Source organism: Rissa tridactyla, chromosome 20 (assembly GCF_028500815.1).
Source record: "Rissa tridactyla isolate bRisTri1 chromosome 20, bRisTri1.patW.cur.20221130, whole genome shotgun sequence".
Lineage (NCBI taxonomy): Eukaryota > Metazoa > Chordata > Aves > Charadriiformes > Laridae > Rissa > Rissa tridactyla.
In genome coordinates this window covers 4,446,795-4,466,239 of record NC_071485.1, presented here as the reverse complement: position 1 = coordinate 4,466,239, position 19,445 = coordinate 4,446,795, and the positions used below count along the sequence as shown (strand labels likewise).

The 19,445-nt window shown below is 54.2% G+C and overlaps 1 protein-coding gene across 1 annotated transcript in view; it reads left to right on the top strand.

Annotated features, from left to right (window-relative positions):
- The window catches only part of KCNU1 (potassium calcium-activated channel subfamily U member 1), a 177,966-nt gene extending 160,127 nt beyond the window's left edge, over positions 1-17,839 (top strand). Inside the window, 2 exon segments of the mRNA XM_054180933.1 lie at positions 16,825-16,951; positions 17,766-17,839. The gene's annotated coding sequence lies outside the window, so the exon portion shown is untranslated.
- Positions 17,840-19,445: the final 1,606 nt, after the last annotated feature.

The window sequence follows — 19,445 nt, the reverse complement described above, 5'->3', positions numbered from 1 at the left end:
CGTGCCGTGCGGGGGTGTTCGCTGTGTTGGTGGGGATGTTTCGTCAGCCATCCTTCATCGGCAGCAAGGGCTCGCGACGTCAGCTCTGACGAGAAAACAAGCGCTTTCGCCTGGGCTGGGCTGGGGCGCTGAGGGGGACATCCTTTCTGCGGGTTCCCTTCGGAGCGGTTTCCCGGCTCCACCGTCCGGGAGCCCCTGGGAGAAGGGGGATGAAGGCGAGCCCCGGCACCACACACACACACCATCGTCCTCCTCCTCATCCTCTTCCTCCTCATCCTCCTCCTCCTCTCTCTGTGTTTCTCGCAGGAACGGTCCAGAAACACCGTCCTGTGGAGGCAGCCCCACGCTTTTGCAGATCAGGTCCAAGACAAACTCCAGATCCCAACTGCGAAAGCTCTGTGGCCTGTAATGAAAGCCCTGAAGGAAAACTGTAAATATAGGAGCTATTGGCAAAATTTGGATCTGGCCTTGGGCTGGAACTCCCTCTCCCACAGTGGGAGGTTTGATCCTGGGTATTGGCGCAGGCCTGTGTTTCAGTCTATCTTAAACAGCTGGAAAACGAGATCTTTTTAATCTAGACATGGTTTTCTTCCTCCGCTGGAAAGAGAAGAAGAAAGAGGGGGAGAAGGCAAAAAGCAAAAGCTGTAATAAAACCCCTGGGTGATGAGCAGTGCGAGGGAGTAGTAAGGAGCAAAAAGCCAGTGCCACTGTTAATTATTCTGCCGCTTCTAGTCCAAGGCCTCATATCGTTGGAGTGCTCAGATCATTAGTAGAAAATTATGTTCTTTTTTGGAAAAGAATTTCTGATTGACTTTTTGGCCGGCGGCGGTGGCTGTGTGAGCAGCGCTGGAGCCTGAGAGCCCTCGTCTGATGCCGCACGCCAGGGCAGGGCCCCTCGGGGCAGCCCGTCGGTTCGTTTCAGATTTAGAAGGTTGGTTGGTTTTATGAGAATATAGATTCTTGTTGGAAGACCATATTTCTGCTAGAAAATAAGCTGGTTTGAATGAAAACACAAGGATTTTAATTGGTAAAGCAAAATGTTTTGAGTTTCGCTACCTTGGGTTTCTAAAGGGGGAGGGAGGGAATGGAGTTCCTGGTTTTAAGTTGCTTCTCTAGAACTTAAAAAATGCCTATGGAGCGTTCCCCAGATTATGAGAAAATGCTGTTTTGTCTCTTTGAGAAACTGTCCCTGGGGCGACCCGCTCCACCTCGTGCTTTATTTTGTGCGTTTAGCTGTGCTAAACTTGCACAGGGCTCCTGTCTCCGAGGGAGGACCAACGCCACGGTGCCTGTCTCTCCGCCGAAGCTGACGGCACGGCATCAGTAGTGATGCTGGCAGTTGTGGCGTGTGTCCTTGCTCCTGGGGGCTGCCAGAAGCCGTGCCGCTGTACCGGGGGCTGCTGACAGCCCCGAGCACTCCGGAGCCGGTGCCTGGGGAGGGATGAGCAGCTCGGCCCGTTACCCGTCTCCTCAGGCGTGCGCCGCTCAGCTGGGATTGACGGCGGGTGTGTACGTGGGGCGATGTCGTCCCAGATGCCTTCCGCCTCCTCATCCTGCGCCCCCCGTCACCCACCATGCTTGCAGCAGGGTTAAATCTGAAACCGGGGGAGATGACGGGAGAATCCATCATAGAATCATAGAACCATAGGGTTGGCAGGGACCACTGGAGATCCCCTCGTCCCACCCCCTGCCAGAGCAGGGTCACCCAGAGCAGGTGGCACAGGGACGCGTCCAGCCGCGTTTGGGATGTCTCCAGAGACGGAGACTCCACCACTCCCCGCCACTGCTGCAGGGCTGCCAGCCCCAAGGGTTTAGCTCTGAAACTCTTAACACCCTACTGGGATGGGGAGGGTTGTGCCATTGACCCCCCCACGCATGAGGTGCAGAGCCGCCGTGTCCCAGAGCCCCGAACGCCTGCGGAGGAGGCAGAAACAGACCCCAGTTTCCTGGGACGCACAGGGGCTGCTGTTGTGGAGCCGTGTCGGCCGTGCCTCGGTGGGTGTAAAGCAGCCGGGACACGGGGGCCGCGCTGCCCCATGCTCCCTGCGGGAACCGGGGGAGCCCGGAGGACGGGGCGGGCAAAGCCGGGCAGAGCAGCACCATGCTCCAGTGCCTCCTGTCCTCTGCATAAATGCAATTTCCCTGAATGTCAGAGGAAAGCATTACAGATAACACACTGTGTGTGTCTCTGACCCAGTAAGTGCTGAAATCACAGATCTCATTATTCTGACATGATAGAATTTTTTTCCCTCCCCGCTGCAACCCTGCTGCTGTTGTTTTCCAGACTGCAGACATAATTGCCGAAGGTGCAAAGCCTCCGCAGACAAATACGTCTTGCCTACTTCCCTAAATCTAGCAAAATGCCAGTTCTGTGTGTGCATAAGAAAACGCTTTTAGATCACGCTCATAAGCAGCACGTATTTCCATAGGGTGCCAGTCACAGTCAGGCTCACCTTTAGGGACGTGCGAGACGGCGGAGCGGAGCGGGGAGACGCGCTGAGCTCCCAGACGGTTCCCAGGCTCGGGGTTTCGAGGTGCCACTTGCCAGCCAGCGCGTGCCATCGAGGGGTGACAGAGCTGAGGAGAGGAGCCCTTTAGAGAGCGGTCCTGGATATTTAGTGTGCTTGATCTCGGGCACGGGGAGCACTGGGGACCCACCACGTTTGACTGGGTCGGAAGCGAGGGACCCTCTCTCTGGCTGGTAGCGGCTTCTGCAGCAGCGTCTGGGCTCCTGGTGAGATAAAAGACATGTGGGGACACGGAGGCTTGGCAGTGATGTGGGCAGCCCCGGCACCAGCCTGCATCTGTGCAGGGCTGCGTCTTAGCTAATGAGCTCTGTTAACGGACAGCACTTATTAGCGTGGACACCGTCTTGGGGCGAGTCTGGCAGGGGCTGTGGGGCATCTCTGCTCGGCACCCAGCAGACGCAGCTCCCCGCGCAGGGGCAGGCGTCCACAGGGGACACGGCAGCCTCTGGGAACCTTTCTGCTCAAGGGTTGAAGAATGGCCGTTTTTTTATTATAGTAAGTTTAGTTAAAAAGGAGAAAGATTCCCCCTGATCTCCACCTTTGCGGTAATTTTTACAGAATTTTCCCTGTAGGTGGGTCAGATGAAAAGATCTGTTTGTGGCCTGGATCTTGGAGAGGTAACGGACTGTTCTTGCAGGTCAGATCAAGGAGGAAGGAGTAGGTCCCTCTTCAGGGTCACTGTGGCCCCAGCACAGGACCGTCTTGCCTCACCAGAGGACATTTTCTCACTTTTATTTTCATCTTTCTGCCTGTTTGCTTATTTCGCCTCTTTTGTTAAGTTATGTTCCTTCGTGAACCCTTTTTAATCAACTTTAGGAATCCACCTTATTGGCAATAACCCTAAATGGTTTTAATTGCAGCATCATTAATTCAGCCATGCAACAATGCAGTAATTAAGCACGGACATAATCGGGGGGCGGGGGGGGAGGGAGGGTTACCACGTTTGGGGTTGAGGAGCAGAGGGCCAGGACAAGCGCCCCGACGACCTTGGGCTGCCCCGGGGCAGAAGTGCCGTGAAGGGGATCTGCCAGGTGGGATGTCCCAGCCGAGCCCGTCTTTGCTTACTCCGAGACCTGGGGACTTGCAAAGCACCTGCCCATTGCGCCGAGCTCAGCAGATGGTGGGAAAGAGAAGGGTGAACGTTAGCTTGAATTTCCAGTGGGTTTATGATGCGGCTGCATTCGTAGCCCTTTACAGCTCCTTTACTTCAAGTATTTGTGAAGTGGCTTGTCGATCCTTGCGCAGATGCTGGTGAGTGGGTGGTGTGCTGTCCCTTCTGTACAGGATTTCATAATGTCATCTCCGATCGTTAATCAGAGATCAGAACCGATCTCATGTGATTAAAATCACCCGTGTCACACTTTAAATGAAATGTGAAAATGGAGAGAGCAGAGAAGGCACATGTTCCTGGAGAGCCAATGGGCTGAGAAATGGGATTGCGTAAAGAGTTCTTTACCATAAACCGATAAATCTCTGAGATCAATAGACCTTCAGAGATAAGTCAGATATGGTTAAAAAGGAGAAAAGCAGAGGGTTAAATGAATCGGATAAATTGGTCACTGAAGAGTTTGGCCAACTCTCCTCACCAGAGAGTGCTCGGCTGAAGAAATGCTGATAGAGACTCAGGTGTGTGTATGACCCTGCATCCGCATAGACCCCAAAGCGCTTAGACTTCGCAGGCATATATTTTCCTGGCTTTCACTTTTGAAGTTCCTTCTGCAGCTTGGGCTGGTTTAATGACTGCAAGGGCACGGGGAGCTCGTGCGCGGGATTTTGGCATGGGATCCGGAGGGTAGGAGATCGGGTCTCCCGGTTTCAGCGGTGGCAGCACCTGGGAAGCCACCAGCACGGTTTGCGTAGCCACTTGCCGTCATTAAAACTGCATGGGGCAAAATGAAATCAGATTGAATCCTGTGATTTAGAGTCAGGTGATGCTCCTCGTCCTCATCCATAAAATGTCAGCGATTACGTTTCTTCCTCGGGGTGGTGTTAGGCACCCAAGCGGTCTCTGGCAGGGTGGGCAGTGCCATCACGAGTGACTGTTTCGCAGGAACAGGAGGTGACATTTCCCACTGTTGCGCGGTCTGACAGTACCAGCGTTACCTTCCCGTGAACCAGGGGCTTGGGTCGTCCCTCGCCTCCAATAGATGCCCTGTAAAACTGGGGGGATGATCTTTTTGTCTTGCTGCCGCGTCTCGGCCTGTTTGCTGCCGGGGGAAGGCTTTTCATGTACTTTATCCCTGCATCTCCCGGAGGGACGATGGCCTTTGATAGCCCGGCCGTGACACGGACTGTGCTCTGCCTGCTAAACCCTCGCACAGGGCCTGAACGCCAGCACAGCTTCCCAGAAGGAATTTCTCTCCGGCTCCCCGGGAGGTTTTGGCAGTCTAGTCTCTGTCCAAACAATCATTATAAAAGCCGTGTTCAAACACGCCGGTGTTTGCCGAGTTGTGCAGTGGGGGCCGGAGGCAGCAGAAGGACGGGCTGGGGGTGGCAGGATGTGTTGGGGAGGGTCTGAAATGGGGCTTTCCCTCTTACCCAAGCACTCAGTGATTCTGAAGCTACACCATGCCCTGATATTTCGGCTCTGGTGGGGAAGGTCAGCGCCTCCGTCCGTCTGCCCGCACAGATCTAGCGGGGTCTAGATGGACCCCAAGCCCTTGGCACAGCCTTTGCCTGCGCTCACGCGGTCCTGGCGTGGAAGTGGTGGTGTGATGGTAATGTTGTAGCTGGGAAAGGAGGCACAGGGAGGTCTAAGACCCAGGTCCCTCAATATTCAGGCACGTAAATCCTGCTCAAAGCTGGTTCGGATGGAGATGAGTGTCGCAGTGCAGCCGTTGGGGGATGCTGTCCTGGGCCTTTGCAGCCCCAAACTGCCCCAGCTCCTGTTGAGGTGCTGGCGCCTCTCCTCCGGTGGCAATCGGAGGACATCAGGCATCCCGGAGCCCCTTCCTCGCCCTGCAGGACCTGCAGACCCGGCTTTGTGCCCATGAGGAGCTCTCTCCTGGCCGGGCCCTGGCAGAGCCGGCTCTGTGCGAAGCCCTCACTGCAGATCTCCCAGTCAGAAACATGCAGAGTGTGGATAGTAAGGTCTGTAACAGGGGGAAGAAACTGCCCGTCCCTCCTTCGCCCGTCCCCCTGCACGGGGGAGCCGGGGGAAAGCTCTCCCGCAGAAACACACTTTGCAGGTTGGCCCGTTACCGTGCACAATGGAAATCTGGCGGCTGCATCCGCTGCTTAAGAGCCTTCCCCTTGTGCAATAACCTCTCATTATTTTTTAATGTTGTTGTAACTTTATGGCTTAATCAGTATTTGCAATTTGTTAGTAGTCCAGGCTGCAATAAAATTGTTTTCCAGGTACTGAAACATCCTATCAAGGTTTGTAAAGCAGTGGTTCTTAGTTTATCACGCTCATAAAAAGCACTGGCAACTTGACAGATATAATAACTTTTTTTATCAAGTGTCTAATTTGAGAGGAAATTAAGCCATACATTACATGCCGATCTGAGCTGGAATTGGAAAAAGCCCCAGCCACCCCTCTCCCCACCCCAGCGAGTTTCCTTTCTCATCCCAGCCTTTTCGGTATGGAAAAGACTATTTAAAGCCGGCCCTGCTTCTGCATTCGCTCCGCAGTATCCTCAGACTGTGTGTGTATTTTTACAGGGCACTGCACACTTAATAAAAAATTATTTATGTGGCCTGCATTGATGTCACAGCAGTGAAACAATACCTTTCCTTTACTGCAGCAGAGCGGTGATTTATAGGAGCGCCTGGAAAAGCTTCCTCGAAATGCAGCGCAGATGCTCCAGGCCACTGTAACAGCCACTATATCCAGTTTACTCACGGGCCAAGATTTTTAAATCAGGCAGGTGATTCTGGGTGCTTCCATTTACGGCATCCACCTCGGGGTGCCCAGGGGGCTGGGGCTTCACCGCCGCCAGACGAGCTGCTCCGTTTCAGGCCTTTGAATAATTGCGGTTTTGTCCTCAGCATTTGGGTGGGTCTAACGTCATACCCCGCCGATCCCAAACGCGCCGGCTCACAAGAGCGTTAGGGAATTGAGTGGTGTCGGCTTCGTTATCGCCCCAAAAGGCCCGTCCTCCGCGAGGCTCATGGTGCTCCCGCGCTGCCTTACGGTCCCTGCTTCAACGCATGCCCCGTCCCCAGCCCTGACCTGCGCCGCTTGCCCACGATGGTGACGGAGGGAGTGAACCCAGGCTGTCCTCAGGCAGTCATTTTAAGGATAATTATTTCAGTATTTAATTCCAGTCCTGATTTTCCCCCGTTCCCATAAGTGGTACCAAAATGCCAATAAACAATTGAGCAAGTAGCGTGGCTCGCCCAGAGATGGCTTTCTAAAATCAGGCTTCCAGAGCAATGCCCAGGTCTCCCATTGTCTCCTCCGGCGCTGCAAAGTTTAAACACTTGCTGGGGCCAGAATGAATTTGTGCTGGAGTAAAAGTCAGACGCTGACTGCGAGCCGCACACTGTATTTGTTTAAATTTTCATGCTAGCGAATGTCTGTGACACAGGAGACAGGTTTATGGAGAGCGAAAAAAAATGTTGACAAATGGCCCAGTAATCAACTGGAACATGCAATAAATCATTGGAGTGCCAATAACACTTCCAGGACGAGTTGCGAAAGGTCATTACGATGCCACCATGTATCATGCAGCGCCAAACAAAGCAAACAGAACATGTTGGGAATAGGATTATGGGAGAAGCATCTGTCAGTTCTAATTAAGAATTAACTGTGGATCCTATATAAAAAGATGTGTGGTTTATTCCTATCTCCCTCCTTTTCCCACTTAGCTCTCCATTTTTCCCTCTCTAAAATAAAACTCAATTACTTTAAAAAAAACCAACCCTCTGTCACTTAATCTATTCAACAGCAGCAAAAATAACCCGATGTGACAAAAGGGCGAAGGCTGGAGGGGAGGGACGGGGTTCTCTCTGGCTTCTGCGGGCTCTGCGGTGTGCAGGAGGGCTCGGGGCTGGCCCAGATTGCCTGAAATCCCACAAGTCCTTTGGCGTCTCCCAATCGTGCAGCCGCGGTGGCTGCAGAAGGCAGAAACCGTGCAAACCACAACACAGCAGCCCCCCCCGGCGTGGATGAGGGGTGGAATGGGAGAGAGCTTGGAGGCTGGGATGCTGAAAAGCTTTTGGCTACCAAGGAGAGGAGATGCAAGCTGAGTAAGTGATGATGAAATAAAGAAGAAAAGTCCAAGAGGAAACCCAGTAGAGAAGAGGCGCGGGGCAACCAAGTGGTGGGACGCCATCTCGGAGGGGCCGGGGCTCTCTGAGCCCATCTCACACCGCGTCCTCCCCCCACAGCGAGGGTTGCTCCGAGGTGTCCCCCACCTCCGTCGCAGATCTCTGGGATGTCATCTCTCCAGCCCTTTATCCGTGCTACCGGCACTGGGTCGCACCCGAGGCAGCAGGAGAGGTGGCTCCTGAGCCCTCCCCCTGGTCAGCCATCGCTGCCTCGCCGAGCCCGGCCGCCGGAGCAGTCCCCCAGGGCTGCAGGGACCCTCCTGCGTCAGCATCCCATAAATCTCCCAGCAGCTCCTTCCTTCACCTCGTCTCCCCACTCCCCCTTCGGGCTCCCCTGTCTCTCTCTCCCCATTAATCCGAGTTGCATTTTATCATGTGGGCGCCTGTCCCAGGGCTCCAGCTGAGCGGGCTATGCAAGCAGCATGCTTTGCTTTATTATTATTATTTTTCCCTTTCTTCTCCTCTATATTTCCAGGCCTCTTTTCTGCTTAAGTTTGCATTTCTTCTTTTTCTTTCCTTTTTTTCTTTTCCGTTCTGCTGACTGAGACAAGACCGTGTCCTACTTCAACATCCCAGGATTTGTTACAACTTCAAGGTGCAGGTTTATGGCCGCGGTTGTCCCGTTTATGGTACAGTTCTTCTTATGGGTTCTAATAAACTTTGTAGCTCCAGGGTGCTCTTAAATCCTGATATGAAAGATAGAGAAGAATCATTATTTAGTCCAACTAAATATAAGATGCTTCATCCTTGAAGGCTGAGGATAATGTTTCTTTCGCAGGTGTGGAAAGACCCATAACTCCTGTGTACAGCCAGTGCAGCGGCAGGGAAAAGTAATCAATTCTCCCCATGGAGATAAGCGTGCTCCCCCCATGTGGGATGGGGAGAAACAATCCAGCTGGGACGGGCACAGCTTGAGAGGGAGCCTTTAGCACGGGGAAGTAACATTAACGCTCAGTGGAAGCCGCAATAAACCGAACGGCGTGTGTTGGGTCAGAAGTGCAGCCCCCGGCCGCAGGAACCTGCTTGTTGCAACGGGGAGATGAGACCCCTTTCCCTGGGAGGAGGCGGCAGGGGGCAGCGGGGCCCGTCACCTCCCCGACGGAGCATCTTCAAGGCTTCGGTCCCCTTGGACGCCGGGGACGCGGCAGGGCGTTGTGCCGAGGCAGCAGTGACCTGCCTACGTGACAAAGCGCCAGCTGGAAGTTCAATGTGCGGCTCCAGCTGCAAACAGCTCTCCCACCTCGAGGAAAGGTTGGGGTTTTTCAGCAAAATTTAGAGGACAAGCTCGATGGGAAATGGAATAAATAGCTGAAGGCTGGCGGCGTGGCTGGGGGTGCGGGAGGGTGGCTGTGGTACATCTCTGATGCTGCCCTGCTCTCCGGCAGGGCACCAGCCCTGATCCGCCCGCTCCTGCTGGGCTCCAAAAACTGGGATTTTGTCCCAGCGTTTGCAGCGAGGGAGCTGAGCATAGAGCCAAGCCCTGGTGCGTGGGCAGGGTACGCGGGTCTGTGCGTGTCCGTGGGTACGTCCCTGCACACGGGCAGCAAACAGGAGTGTTGATTTCAGGGAAAATCTTCTTGGTTTTTTCCCCTTCCCTCGGCTTTACCGAATCCTGTCTGCTTTCTGGTTTGCCTCAGGCGAGGAGAAAGGAGGTCAAAGCAGGTGGAAAAGGTCTAAACAATTTTCTCATTTCTTTTTTCCCCCAATGTGTATTTTTCCTCTAAAATTCCTGCGAAGTAGCAGGAAAGTACAGGTGGTGTTTGTCGAGGCCTGGGATCGTCCTTCCCCAGCTGCACTTACCACCAGGAGGATCAGCGGGTCCCATTTTCTTTCGGAAGTGGCCATACAGCAACCGGTTATTCTGTTGGAAAAAACATCAGACAACAGAATTGAATTGTTGTTTAGTACGCTGCCCTCCGAACCGGCCGCCTAATTATCATTTCCCTACAAACAGCTTGTTTTCCATTAAATTTCTGGTTTTGTTCTTAAGTAAAATGATAGGTTGTTGGCAGGGGACAAAGAAGCACGTTGATGGAAGCTGCAAATGAACTTTCAATTAAACACACCACCTCTAAAGCCAGCGCTATTTATGATTATGGTATGATGAGAGGAGGGTGAAATGGATTTAAAGATATAACCTTGCAGCCACTGAGGGTTCATTAAAATTAAAATCCTGTGCAAAGTGGAAGAGATGCCCTGTCAATGGCGTAGCTGTTTAATTCCGCTCTCTCCGCGGTGATACGGCAGTCGCTGGCTGGAGAAGGGGCCTCTTATTAAAATCCTTGGGTCAGAGCTGAAAAGAAAAAAAAAAATCCAGCCCGCGTTGGTAGTTTCTGCGTCTCTCCCTGCGAAGTACTGCAAGGGACCTCGGCATTGCTTTTCCCTTACGTTCAAAGCAGCCGCGTATGGACGTGTACCTGTGCTCGGGTCTGCACGTGGATGACCATGCCGGATGAGGTTAGCCCAAGGCAGGAGCTTTCCTGGAGGTTGTTGTGACCGTTGCCGAAGAATACGGTGGATTTGGGGGAGGGATCCGCAGCAGGAGAATCACAGCAGGGCTAAAGCATGTCTCGGGTCTCGCTCGCGGTCTTGCAGCGAGACACAGCTCCACACCAGGGCTCGCACGGGGGGGACACGGGACGGGGACATCAGCCCACGACCTGCCACTGTCGGCCCCGAGCTCCCGAACCGGGTGCCAAGCGCCGCTCAGGGCATCGCTCCGGCTTCACCACCCTTTTTTTCCTTTTTTTTTTTTTTTATATATATCATCCGTCATCACAATTATTCTTACTTGTGAATGAATGATTCGGTGTCACTTTTGGCTCGGTTGTGCCCCGGTTTGGTCCCTCCCGTGGGAAGCGGCCGGCAAACCCAGCAGCGCTTACACAAATACGGAGACTCTCCATGAGGTCGTGGCAACAACGAGTCACCCCCGAACCGACAGACTGAAATAGCAACCTGCCAGGAAAGTTTCCTTTCCTGCCGCTGATCCCTTGAACCGGTTACTCATATTTTCTGTGGTTCCCGCAGGCCGCCAGCGTGGTCAGCCCCAACCGGCCCCGCTGTAATAGGTCCACTCTCGGCAGCCAAGTGCGAGAAGGCAGCGCTGTCACCGAAATACCTATTTGGTTGTGCTCACAAGGATAAATAATTGTACTAAACCCATTGAAGAGGCCACAGGATGAGACACCAGCTTGTTTGCTTATTCAGATTTATGCAAATGTTTTTTAAAAGGGTGTGTTTCCCTAAGCTCTAGGTGTCCTTGACACACGCTAAAACACATCACAACTCGCACCCCAAGTGCAGCTGTGGAGTTTAAGAGATCGGAGGGCACAAGCCGGGGCGCGGGGATCCTGCGTGCCCCCCTGCCGCCTCGGGGTGCAAAGACGCCCTTTGCCACCAGGCTGGGACTGTGGCACCCCCCCGAAACGTGTCCTTCCAGCAGCCTCGGCGCGTTTCTAGCGAGCGGGCTCCTCCTCAGCAGATGTTCAAGACTCAGCACTCAGCCCTACACGCAGGAACTTCCAAAACACACCATCTGGAAAAGAAAACAGCAAACTATTTGCGAGCTATTTCCCTCCTCCGCCGTGCACCCCCCCGCCCCATCCGGGCATCCCTGATCCCAAAGTCACGGGGATGGATTTGAGCGAACCGAGAGCGGAGCGCCAAGGCTGGGGACGGAAGGAGCGCGTCATGCAGGAACGTTCCCAGCAAGGCTGCAGCTGTTCTTGTAAAACATGGGAAGGCGGCTCGGCGGGGCTGGGGGGCTCGGGCACCCCCAGCACTCCAGCAAGCTTTCCCCATGGGGAAATGGGAGGCACGGGGGGCGGCGGGGGCCAGGAGGACATGCCAGGGCTGGAGCTTCTCTCTCTTTGCTTTTTATCCCAGCTTCCTCCCACCTTAAAGAGGAGCTTTAGCCCCGGCGTGGGAAAGCCGTACGTTGTTTGCCAATTCATGGCACTGGGCGGGTTGTAGCCGGGACGTTATGGCCCCGCGGGGGTGCTGTGGGGCCGCAGGCTCCCCGACAGCTCTCTGCAGCTCTTCGCGCTGGCATGCCGCGGAGCCAAAACGCCGTCACGCTCTTTTCTTCCTTCACTTTCCAGAATCATGAGGGAAAATGCTCCCTCCCACTGCCGGGGGGGACACGAGGGCAATTTCTCCGAGAGGTGGGTCTGGCCAATGGCCGTGGGCCCCTGCCAAAGGGCCGACGAGCAGCGTCTGTCCCCTCTCGTGTCCCTTCAGAGACCTGGCCGACTCCTGTGCAGTGAGAGCATGCGCCGGGGTGTCCCCGCTGGTGGGGGGACAGGCCTGGCCTCGCCGGCCGTCGGCGTGAGAGCCACGCGCTCGCTCAAAGCCAGAGCAGTAAATGGCAGTAGGACCGAGACGGAACCTGCTCCTGGCGCCTTTTAGAGCACCCGCAAGATCAACAGCATTTATTCTGCCCCTTGGCAGGTTTTAAATTCATGGTGTTCTCGCCAGCGGCTGAATCTCCCCACCCACCGTGAGAGCGGGGCGGGTTCCTGCACCGCGCAGCCGGAGCGCGTGTATCCCCGTTAGCTCTTTTGACAAAATGGTCCATTTATCCCCGCTCAAAGTGCTCCTGTTCTTGGAGTTCCTTTTACCGGCGTTAGTTAAGAGCAGTTTGTGCCAGGCGTAGGGCCCGGCTCGCCGGCCACCCCTCCTGCCCGCACTGGGGGCCCTGCTCCTGCCTGGGGTGCGGTGCCCGCCGGCGCTGCCGGACGCTGCCGTCGTGCTGGAGGTGCTGCCTCTTCCCTGCCTCGCTACCCAATTCCCACCGTAACCTCTCGACACCTTCTTCTAGCTTTGGGAAAAGCTGGATTTGAACAGAGAGCTTCGGGCGCTTTCCTCCTAGAGGGTTATTACAATTACTATTAATAGCAATGAAGTGCATTAGTTTTTGTAAGACTTTCCGTTCCCTCTGGTGGGCAGGTGAGAGCCCATTACCGAGCAGGCTGCCATCCCAGTGTTACGCCGCTATTAGATTTTCTGCTCGAGGGAGGAAGATATACGGCAACAATTGAGGTGGGAAATGTGCGTTGCTCCAGCAGCGCGACGTGGCTCTGTCTGCGAAGGGCACGTTGTGTGTCAAACCCGCAATGGGAAATACGTGTGTGAATCGTGACGCCGCGTGTGGGTGAGGGCCCGTGTGTTCACGGCCAGCGTTGACACACACGTGCCGTAAGGTGCATCCCTCCCCTTTTATCTTTTTCGGGATCTCTCGGTCCTCTGGGGTCTCCTCTTCCCCATCTTCCCGGAGAGCTTTCTGCACAGCCTCGGAAATTGGGTAATGAAAGCCGAGTCATACATTCCTGCTTTATGTTTCCAAAGAAGCAAGTGTGACTGTCAGGTTTACAAAAGATTGTTTATGTTCAGTGGCGTGAAATGGGGAGCGAGTGTGCGGAGCAGAGCAAGAGAAAGAGTGCCCTGCCCGGGCTGACAGCGCTGCATTCATCCTCCACGCTACAGCAGACAAAGCGCTGGTGCTGCCTGACAGGGGCCATAAATCACCGCTGGGAGATGCTGTACCTACAGCTTATACCATTCCAGATGACAAACACACAATAATCCACACAGCACAGCACTTTTTCTCCCCTCTCTCCCTCCGACTCGCTGGTGCTCAAGTGACGACAAGAGGCGGCGAGGAGACCTGCAAAGCCTGGAAGCCTCCTGCGGGGACCGGGGGACGGAGCAGGGGCGGTCGCCGAGGCAAATACCGCAAAGCCATGGCAAATACCTCAAAGCCGCGGCTCGCCGGAGCCGACGGCTGCCAAGGGGGCGAGAGAAACGGGGGCACCGACTTGCAAAGGCCAAGGGGAGGTTGAAGGCGCAGCGGCGCCAGCTCTGCCCCGGCGGCTTTGCCCAGGTTTCTTTTTGAGGTGCTGGTGGAAAGGTGGTCTCTGACGAAGGAGGCAACGAAAGGCAGGGGGGCAGATGCGCTGCCACCACCCTGGGCTGTAATTTGCCAGGGAAGGGAAAGGAAAGAGGTCTATGTGGTTGGACAACCCTTAAATCAATGTATCCTAATTAACAAAAGATCTAATTCATCAAAGTGACAGCAACTCTATTTATACCACCTCCTTCCATGGGGGCTGCTGGGGGTTTAGAGTTGGGGTTTTTTCTCCCTTTCCTTTTCTGACAGCTTTATCTTTCCCACACACAGTTTTATTTTCCCTTTCTGGGGGAGAAGGGCTGATAGTGAAGCTTTCCTTGGGAATATGGCCATTTAATTGACATTTTCTGCTGCACCCCCAAAATAGAGGGATATGTGGGGGGAGCTGGGAAGGAGGGGTTATCTCAGAGAGATGCAGCTCTGGTTCACACTGAAGTGCGAGCAGAGGGGTACGCAGCTACGCACGCAAAATTTGGTCAAATCCTGCACATCGGGGTTATGCTCTGAAAATACCCCCAGCAGGAGCCACGGTCTTACGGGGATCTTGGCTTTCGTTCGCAAAAGCAAACCCTGAGAGCTTGACAAGACGGCTGGATGACACCTTAAATCTTGAAGCGCATAAAAAGAAACCCAACTGTTTTGTTTTGTTTTAATATCTGAAACCGCGTGGTTTGGGGGCTGGGAGAGCAGGATGCTGAATTGCCGTATAAATACAGGGACCGTGTCATTTCAGAATTGCTCTGCTGTTCTCAGCAGGCTCGCTCTCGGGAAGAGTGAAGTTTGGATGTGATATAGTAACACGAAAATAGTAATAATAGCAATGAATCCCCGTTCAGCCACTCCTCCCTGCTGCAAGCACAGGAGCAGAAAATCCAAGATGCAAAAGCCAAACCCTGTCTCGGGGGAAGAAGGAAGCTCAGAAGGCTGCTGGGGTAAAAAGACCCAAACCAAACCCAACCAAACCCAACCAAGCCAAGCCAAGCCAAGGCAGCTGTGCCTCGGACGCGCAGCCGCGCTCGCAGCATGCCGGCGAACAGGAGATGAAAGGGCCATAAAATGGAGCCGTGGTCGGAAGGCGGCACCGGCGCATATATCCTGATGTGCCGGGAGTACCTGCTTCTCCCGTAGCCTAAACTTCTGATGAACCAACGTGCTTCAGTGCGCATTTATATGCAAAGGCGTATAATATGTCCCCTGTATCTAATTATCTGTCAACCTGAGGCAGTTTGTTTTCCAAATCAGCCTCTCGGCTGTGACTTTATGAGGTCGTAAAGAAAACGGTGCCACTCTTGCGCTGGAGCGCCGGGAGAGCCTGGATCAACAAATTACCATCTTTAATGGTGTCTCTTTGCGCAAGTCCCGGCACGGCCCCGGGGAGCCTGGGCAGCCCCTGGCCCTGTGCATCCCTATGGATGGGGCAGTGTGGGCAGGGGCAGGACCGTCCCCTGCCTGCTTGCCCTCCTCGCACCCCGACGGACGCGTTGGAAAGTTTTGCAGGAGCCGGCGGTGAACTCCAACCCGTTGGCTGTGAGAGCAACACCATCGCCAGCGAACGCCGAGCCGCGGATTCCTCTGCCCACGCTGCTCCTGTGATTAATGATAGAAAGGAATTAAAAAGAAGAAGAAAAAAAGAGCGAGGGAGAGGGGAGGGGAGTGGGTCAACAGCTGAGTGCAAGGCAAGTCGCTAGACAGGGAGTAATTAAGATACTTGGGTAAATATGATTAATAAGCTCAAACTGGCAGGGTGTGCAGTAAACAAGGGCTAACCAGATGGTACCCTTTCCTTTCTGACAACGCTGCAAGCTTTGTAAAAATAGGAAGGAAGGCTCTGGATCCTCCCAGTGCTCTGGCTCGGGCAGGAGGGAGGATTCAGCACGGGGCCAGGGCAGTGAATCACCTGATCGGAATGAGAGACATTTCCCCCTTCATCACATCCCCGTGACGGCTGCGAGGGGAGAACAAACGGCTGTTCTCGCCGTGCCGGGGTGGCACCCGCCGCCGTGCCGCGGGGCCCGATCCACGCCGTGCTGGAGCCCGAGAGCGGCTGCCTTGGCTCGGGGCAGTGCGGGCAGCGGGGCACGGCAGCGGGCAGAGCCCTCCTGCTGGTCTCCTGGCATCCCGTCCCCAGCCATAACAGCTCGGTTGGAAAAGTCCTGCCTGGAGCCGGCGAGACCCCTCGCTCCTCCCCTCCAGCCCCGGCACTGGCTCCTTCCTGGCAAGAGCTGGTCGGAAATTTCCCCACAAAACACTCCTCTGTCAGAAGATGCCATTTCACCAAAGGTGAAACATTTGCGGAAACGCACTGATTTTGATGAAATTGCATTTGGAAAGAAAAATCAAAGGAGAAAATCATTTCGATAAGGCCAAAGCATTTCAGTTTGACCTTTTAGGAATTAAATGGCATAGGGTTTTTTTCCATTTCAAAAAGCATTTTGTTTCGATGTACGATTATATATATATATATATCTGTAAGAACTATTGAAACCAGAATTAAATGTTGTGATTATCCCAACATATGATGATACATTGCCCCCAGTGCAATAGTGCAAGAAATTAACCCCCAATCTCCTTCTGCTTTGAAACAGGGAAGGGAAATCTGAGAAATGAAGAAGCCCGGTGGTTCTCCCGGCCCCGCTGGGGCTGCCAGGGCCGGGGAGCATCCTCTGTCCTTGGCCTCCTGCCCGCGCGGCTCGTCCTCACCAGGTGCCCAAAGCAGAAGGGCTGCTGGCGTCCCCCCTCACTCCCTGGCCTGTGCCGCAAGACGGGAGCGAGCCCCTGGCCGAGGGCAGCCCTGAGGGTGGCCGAGTGTCTGAGAGTCCATAAAGTCGCCTGTGCACCCCCCGCAGCGCCCCGAGCCAGGCTTTTCATCACCTGAGCTCACACACGTCAGAGCGAGGTGACAATATGTTCAGGGTCTCGGAGCTATCAGTTTTCATTTGAATATTTACTGTCCAGTACTTTGAAAATAAAAAATTTGCCAAGTAGCCCCAGGTATAAAGAATAGATGAAATCAGCACTTAGCTTTCGGCTTCCTCGGGACAAGGGTTCCCTTTTTTCCCAGCTGAAAAGTTCCCAGTGATAATGAGAACCGTTAATGTTTTATCTTTGCAGGGAGACAGGCAGAACAACAGGCGCAGGAGGAAATCTCTGAATCACAAAGATGTCATCCGAGGAGCGGCGTGCCACCAGCTTCTGCTCAGCGCTATTTTTTCCCCACGCTGTACCATTTTCACTGCACGTAAGTTGTCTCGTTGTTATAGTTGTTATAGTCAGCCTCTCCGGGGCAGGGGGGCTGTCCCTCGGCTGTGCCACAGCCCCAGAGCGTCCCTTCTCGTCTCGCTGGGATTCGCCTTCCCATCCCGAATAAGGATGCTGCTGCTGCGGCTGGCGCTGTGTTGCAGCATCCGCAGGGCAGGGGCATTCCACACACCGGTGCCGTGACGGGCGAGGGCCTGTGGATGCTTCCCGGTGTGAAAAATGGAGTGAGACTTTGTTGGGAGGCTTGAAGGTACAGCGGGGCTGTGGGAATAGCCAGTGGCTCGCAGGAGGTGGGGTAGAGATTAAAGATAAAGAAGAAATTTCAGCTCATTGGCAGGGCACATATTTTTCCAATATAAAGGCAAATGGGGGAACCCTTAAATAAATTGACTCTATAAAAACGTCCTTTTGTATTACTGCCTCACCTTTTCAGGAGGAAAACACCAAGGTTTATTTTCATGGCTCCCGAATAAAAATATCATTGCTGCTTCATAATTTCCCAGAACCAACAAGCAGTCCGTAGCTATTTAAAATACACAGGCCCCCCTCGGTACCCGCCATCCGCCCGGCTGCAGGAGCAGCTGCCACGTAATTACAAGTCCTCGTCACAAGTGCGGAGAAACAAGTTGTGGCATTTAGGAAAGGTCTGCAAAAATAGGTGTCAGACCTTAACTAATAGTGATTGTCCTCCCATTCTGCTGTAATTTACATTTAATTCACACATTTCATTTCCATTTAAAATATGATTACAGTGTTTTGAAGCACATCTCACCTGTCCCCTCCGATTACGGCAGGATGAAAATAACAGGAAGCAGCAGGAGCGAGCCTGGCTGCCCCCGTGCCGGGCTGCGGGATGGCAAACACACGGTGCCGTTCTCCCAGCTGGAGAAAGGCACAGAGAGGACTTCCAAAAACACCACCCGAGCGGGGACGGAGGGACGGAAGGACACAGAGACACAGCCCTGCCCCACCTTCCTGCTGCTTCGTGCAGGTAATTCGTGCTGCGGGGTTTCAAGCACCGTCAAACACAGGGAATGAGAAGTGCCAACAGGGAGAACTGGGGTGCGGTGAAGCTGACTCTCCAGGCTGTGTTTTTCCGTGTTTTTTTTTCATAGAATACATGGGCTTATCCTCGTGACATGCTCGTGTGGCATCCAGGCACACAAGTTTTTCAGCAAAAGCAGCCCATTTAGGACAACCTGCTGCGGAGCAGGGCCACAGCCCGTCCCAGGAGGGCATGAGCTGGGGCTGGGGAACGGCACCGCGAGCTTTTCCTCTGTACGAGCCGGTTCCAGCCCAGGCTGCGCAGTGAGCGCCGGGCGAGAGCCCGGTCCGGTCGTGTTACTGCATTCAGCAAGTTTCTGTAGAAATAAGATGTTAAGTGTGGAGCTGGAGCTGGGAATTAATACTCCATAATTCATATCCTGGAGTTTGCTCTTCGTAAGCCCAAGCCATTTACGCCGCTCAGTTTCGTTCTGGGTGCCCCCGCGCTTGCCCCTGCCTCCCGCCATCACCCGCCTCTCCCTGCTCAGGGCAGCACAGGATGAATTTTTTTCCTCGAAGCTCTTTTCCCACAGATTTTAAAAAAGGAAGTTGCGGGAGAGGGAGTAATGAAGGGATTTAGAAGCCCAGAAATTCTGCTATGGAGAAGGAAAAGCAGGTCCTTGTCCTCGGCAGCCTGGGAAGGGAGGTGTTACCCTGCCCTGGAGCAGACAGGAATCCCCCTGCGGAGTCCTTCATGAAACCTGGGCGCTGTTTACGCCATCAGCACGGGGATTCAGTGGGACAGAGGAGGAGCACAGGCTCGATGGCATCCGTAGCGATCAGGAGCTGTTGCAGAGCCTGGTCTGGCCTGATCTTGAGGGAAATTTTAATTTCTCAAGGGTGCAAAGCTTGTTCGTGCTGCCAGGCTGAGACTGTCCCTGCGCCGGGTCTCACAGAGCCCGTCCCAGTGACAACCTGAAACGCAGCCGGGGACAGTGCTGGGGCTGCTCTCAAAGCAGGTTTCACCCCGGACAGGAGCTTGGAGGTGGAAGCCAGTTTGTAAAGTGCTTTTTACCAGGACAAAGGGAGAAGGTCGCCAGGAGAATGGGGAAACCCCCCGGGAGCCCTGGGGAGGAAGCCATCCCTCCTGCCCTTGGGGACAGAAGCGTCCCTGGGGAAATAGTGACACGCTGACAGTCCGCTCTGTTAGTTTTAAGACGTGTTTATTCGTGTGGCTCTCTGAAGCACACTCGTCGCAAGGAAAGGATGCTTTGCTTCTCCCTGTCCCGGCTGTAAACGCTGCCCTTGGCCTCGGAGGGAGCGGGAGTTGGGGCTGACACTTTGTGCCACTCCAGCCCTGGGGCTTGGTGTGTGCCACCCGCCCGCAGGCGTCAAATAGTACTTATTTGGCAGTAAAACAGTGAAATCTTGCAAAACAAGCGCTGGCCGAGTAGCGTTTCACCTGAGCACACTGAAGGCGGAGAAGCTCC